We start from the raw sequence: 5,935 nt of genomic DNA on the forward strand, positions 1-5,935 counted from the left end.
GAGAGCTAGCATTTCTACTTGCAATTTTCTAGATCCTCTATGCTAGGGTCCTCATTCTGCTCCCATACAGCACTCGGGTAACATGGCTCTCAAAATAGAGCGCTTTACTTAATTTCTCCTCCTAGATGGTGTTCTAGAGTTGTGACATATAAAGCTGTATGTCCACCTTACACCAGTGCCTGACGTGTGATTATAACATCTGTTTAATCTCGATTAAACATAAATGGCATGAAGAGGTTGATCATATATCTTCCCTGCAGTCAGGCATTTCTAATCAGGTTAGGATCTGTCACCAGTTTTCGTATAGCTTGTATAATTTCTTACTGTACGACTCCTTCGCTTTCTTGTTCGGCTCACTGGCATGATGTTTGTCAGTGACGTCATTAAAATGCGATACATAATGCGCCTTTCTTCTTGATATCAGTTTATATTACAACAATCTCGCTTTGTAACATGCAGAAATGAGTCACTGGATGAAAGCGAAACGAATGTGCGAGTTAGGAAGAGGTGGGAACTTCACGGACACGATCCGTGGGGCGGAGCTTAGGGCATGACGTCATGGATTGAATGGGTCACAAGTCGACACATTGTGGTATGATAACATACTTCACGCGGTTGTTTTGGCCTTGAACTTGAGCTCAGCCTTAACCTTAAATATTTCATCCCATTCTACGGTGTAAATAAATTTTTCTGCTACGTTTGTATAGTAAACACGATGACAGTATACAACACTACTTATAAAATTGACCGTGATGAATGAGATGAAAGACACATGTTGGCAACTAAATACCGGGAGCCCGTGCGCAGCGGAGGGTGGCCCCGTAGCACCCTGGAACGTTAGAGGATGGGTGAGTGTCTCTTGATTATTATTTTACTGATAAAAATATGAGGGAAAACATGAGTTTCAGCCATGACCAAGGTACCAACAAACGCCTAACATTCTCGTGCATAGAAAAAGTGTGCAGTGATGAAAGTGAATAGTGATGTTGGGAAATCGTAAGGAAGTTAAATTTTGGTCGGGACGTGGCTTAGTTCCGTGTGCGTCGCGGTGTTTGTGTGAGCGGCGTGTGTTGGTTTCGACGGGATTGTCAAGTTGTTCTCACAAGTGCTGTGTCTGGCCCGTGGGTCATGTTGCTGCAATGACCGCATAATGCACTCTTCCGCAACGCATTCATTGTCACTCATTACTTCCACTGTTGGCCTGGTGTTTGGTGGCCACTGTTGGTTTGTTTTTCGATGTATGAAATTATCCGTAGTGACTGTTGGATTTATGTCCGTCTATATAGAAAATGTTTTCTTACAGTCATCCGTTTATTAGTTGCCATACTTTTAAACTGAAGTTCTCTGAGGAATGTAATTGCAATTCTTACTGCGATACCGTGGTTGCTGTGTTAATGAGGGAATTCTTGACAATTGAACGTTTGCCATGAAGGTGGACATGTGCTTTATGACGTTCACTCTAACACGTAAGAGGGTTGACGTGGGTTGTCATTGACATTTATGCTGGAAGTTAAACGTATTTACCAGAGGTTGTACTATATTGTTACCATGTTATATGAATTGGTGTGCACTAAAAAGTTTCTGTAGACGACACAAGGAGCATGTTTCGCAGTGAGTACTGGTAGTGCTTGTGTGTGGGGCGAGAGGGTGGGCGGTAGCGGCTAGGGCAGTGGTGGCACTTTCGGAGAGGTCCGCGTGCCGCCCAAGCCAACCTCTCGCCGTCCTGGTCTTCTGCTGCCTTACTGATCCTCACCAAGCCTTCAGGAACACTGGAGGAGGGGAGTGTACAGCTCCACGTTCAACATATAGGAACGTCACTTGTAAATTCCGTCAAATTGTGTGTGTGCGGAGGAGGGCGCGGATTGGTCGAGCCAGCGGCACCGCAGATCAGCGCTAGCCCATTGGTTGATGGTGCGCTGGCCCCGCCCCTTTAGACACGCCTCCTCCACCACCACCAGCCACCTATTTACGACACACACTCATTCAATAATGGGCTCTACTGCTGTGTGTTCCTGCATGGGGCCTGGTGGTGGTGGTGGCGTGGCAGGAGAGGGTGTGTGCCGCCACGGCCTGCCCTCCCGCACTCCTGCTGCTGCTGACCGGAACACCTGCCGCCCCGCTGTGGGACCTCCGCTCTTCTCGCTCACCGTGTCACAGTGTAGTGTCATTCCCCCGTATTTGAGGAGGATAACTTGCCAGCATAGCCAGGAACCGTAAACATTGGCATTTAAAAGATAAGTTTATTATCTGGAGCCGATATGATGTAATGAAGCTGAGAGGTGTTCACAGGTCTTACCTGGGCCCTTCCACGCACCACCTTGCACAACCACGGCCTCCACAATCCAGTGACCCACCCATAGCTACTGCTTGCTGCTGCTTGTTTCAGTCGCCCGATCACCTTCGCATTCTCATTTGACTCAAGTTGTAATAACTTGACAGGGCTACTTGTTGATACTGAATTGTGACGTTCTTAGTTGTCATTCGTTATTTTTAAAGGTTACGGTGTTTTGGGTAACATGCACGCTCTCTTCTCTCTTTCTCTCTAAAATGAAGAGCGTGACTCTGGGCTGTTTTGCCCACGTTAGGTCTGATTTTTTTTTAAATCATGTAAATCGTACATGATAATGCATAACTTAAATGTTGATAAGTACAGTGACTTGTAAGAGCTTGTTTGTGTAATTACTGGGAGAGGTTCGTGGTGGGGAGGAAGATGACAAAATCTAGCAGCCTAGTGTGTAATTACTGGAAGAAGTTCATGGGGGGGGGGGGGGGGTGGAAGATGACAAAATCTAGCATCCTAATGCTGACAATCTGAAAAAAGTGTAGATTGATTTAAAACCTTTCAAGTGAGAATGATAGTGATTGAACAACGAAAATATACAAATTCATAGTTTTCATATTTTAAGAATGTTTTTGTTTCGCAAGACAAATCGAGGGGGAGGGAGTGGGGGGGAGGGGGACCTCCCATGCCGACGTCCTTGTTGTTGGTCAGATTAAGGTGTTACAACACATATTTGGTGCTCGGGGAAAGTTATCTCTAGTCCGTTTACTTCTGTAACGAATGATGGAGACGCGTCATCAGGACAAATGTACTATTAGACAAACATGACCACATTAAGATGTAACGCTGGAATATACTGTAATTGATTGCGTGTTATCTCAAACAGTATTGTGATTATTGATTGCTGGTTGGTGTTAGTGTAAATTTTCACTTTAAGTTGGTATAAAAGACTATACAAATAGAAATTGCTGTGCTTGACCTTGAAAAAAGCGACATAGGTTTAACTATAACAGGATGTAATTGGATGATACTTGTCATTGATAAAACGATGTAGCAGTAATTCTTATGCTTTTTTAGTTACTTTTTTGTCCAGAATATGTAAAACTTATACATCTGGAAGTGATTTATCCTTGAAACTAGGTCTTCGGAAAAGTAATGACAAAGGAACGGAAGGACCTGTTATTGGCGATCAAAAGATTTTAAAGTATTGACGTACATCACGTCGAATTCAAGTGATATTCTTAAAGCACAGTTGTTTCTCGAAGGACATACTTTAGTAATGAGGATTTGTCATGATGGAATTTCACCATGGACTGATTTTTTTTTTCCATAGAAATCCTTAAACGTTTGTAGGTTTCAGATGCCACATTGCATTAGATGATTTCTTGAATTTCCTTTGGCGTGTTTCAGAGTTGCCATTACGATTGGATTTACTTCAAGAATAAATTTGCATCTGGAAACGTAATTCGTGTTGAGATGAATCATCGTTAACGTTATGACTTCATTGTTACGTTGAGTTCAGTGTTGGAATAGATCATGACGGTAAGTTTGATATTGATAACACTTCCTTAATTTCAATGAATAATTTTGAGGAGGATGAAAAGTTTTTAGTTGCGATACGTGGAAGTCCGTTTAGCATTGTATAACGGGTAGGGACAGGCAAAGATCGGCTTCATTGATTTTTTATACCCTTCAATATTAACGCTAGGGGAAATCATTGTACGCACGAACGAACTTGGGATCACATGCCCGTAACTAAGTTTGTGGCGGATGTTTTGTAATATGGTTTCAATTATTCCCGCACCGTCAACTGAGTGTCCTTTGACCAATGTACTTACGTATGGGAATCCATCAACTTGTGGTGATTTGTTTTTGAATACTGTGCAGTATTAGCTTTTATACATTTTGTTTGAATTTTGTCCTGGCTCTGTTGAGGTTTACATTCTCCATAAGTATGTTTGCCTCAGATCGCGTGACTAAAGTTTACTCGTTTGCTGCGGATTGCGTGAAACTGTTTCTATCCCACTGCGTGATGTGATTTTTTTTTTGCGTGTACTCGAGATTCCAGGAATCGAATTTTGAATTTTGAAGGTAATTTGTACGGCTATTATTATTATTATTATTATTATTATTATTATTGCTCCCTGGAAACGTTGTGCTGTAATTTTTATTATTTTTATTTGACATGCAACCTTTGTTGCTCTCAGTGTTGTTACTGTGGTTGTTCATGTTTTTAGATATCATAATTATTATTTATTTGTAATAACAGTTGATTACGTTTTCTTAAACTCATTACGGTTGTTGTTGCCAAAACTAATGACACTGAGTCGGCAGTTCGTAAGCTTGTGACCGTGAAACTTTGTAGGCTCCGTCTTGTGACTGGGTAGGTTACTATTTATGACCCATGAATAATTGATTTGCACCCAACGAAACATCCTTGTCTAAAGTGCGCATTACAGGTGTAGCGAAAATGGAGATTCACCTTTTAACTTGAATAAGTTTAGGTGTCAAATGAGTGCGTGTGATGATAATTTGCCTGTTACGGTGACAGTTTTACGTTGGTGTTGCTCTGATTCCCAACCTTTTATATGTACGATGTCCACTTTTTTATGCACACACACACACACACACACACACACACACACACACAGCCTAAGCTAGGTACTTGTTTATTGAACAACCCCAAGGGAAGGATGAACAGGTGGGTTGGCATTAGAATGCCGCGCCCAAGATTCGAACCCGTGCGTGAATCGTGGTCAGCGACGCTAACCTCAACACCATGGAAGCCTATGTGTATGTGTATTACATTTGCCGTTAAATCCATGTTAGATGCTCACTAATTTCACAGTTAGGTCGGTTAAGAAGCTACCCAGTTGCTTTTGTGATAAGTCGAGCTGTTTAAAGCCGCGTTCCGTGTTTTTACGTGATCTTCATACCTGGCTCATCGGATATATAACTTGTGAATGCTTTTCCAGTGCATTCTTAGATATCTGCTGTTTATTCCAAAAATATTCTTAAACTTGCAGGTACATGGAAGTTATTTGAAATAGCTTTATTTATGGAACCTTCGGTAGCTACCGAGTCCATAATGTTTCGTGCTGATTGATTTTTTTTTTTTTAAGTTGCAGAATAGGGACTACCCGTTATAGGATTTCCAGTGTATGAATTTTGTCTCAACCATATCTGATACAAGAAATAAGATGTTTCAAAAATTTTGATGTGGCAGTTAATGCGGCTGAGAATGCTCTTTGCATTTTTCCACTTCGACAGTTTCGCTGGTCTCGAAAGATGATGTTAAACTCGTGAGCACGACGTTAGAAGCATTGAGTCCGACGTCCAGACCTCTGATAGTCGGGTCAAAGCCAGGGTCACGCCGTTGTACTTTAAGAGGTTAGCAACAACACCCTCGCGTGGAAAGTGCAAGTGTTTTCAAGTGTTTCATCATCGACTTGTCTCGTTTTCATATTTCATAGTCTAGCTGACCATGAACTAGGAAGAGGCAGCGACTGTTTTGTTGTCTTTAATAAAGTTAGACATAAGTTCCCCAAGTAGTAAACAGACGCAAGATGTAACCAAGATTATTTGAATAATTCAAGGATCAGATCCATTCCATGGTCAGGTTTTTTCCTTATGGTATAGACCTACCTAATATTG

The 5,935-nt window shown here is 41.8% G+C and overlaps 1 protein-coding gene across 1 annotated transcript in view; it reads right to left on the reverse strand.

Moving 5' to 3' along the window:
* Positions 1 to 2,154, reverse strand: part of Mettl4 (Methyltransferase like 4) — a 100,798-nt gene extending 98,644 nt beyond the window's left edge. Inside the window, exon 1 of the mRNA XM_071659289.1 lies at positions 1,548 to 2,154. The gene's annotated coding sequence lies outside the window, so the exon portion shown is untranslated. The remainder of the gene's footprint in view (positions 1 to 1,547) is intronic.
* Between the last annotated feature and the right edge of the window lie 3,781 nt (positions 2,155 to 5,935).

This window comes from Panulirus ornatus, chromosome 68, assembly GCF_036320965.1.
Source record: "Panulirus ornatus isolate Po-2019 chromosome 68, ASM3632096v1, whole genome shotgun sequence".
NCBI classification, from domain to species: Eukaryota; Metazoa; Arthropoda; class Malacostraca; order Decapoda; family Palinuridae; genus Panulirus; species Panulirus ornatus.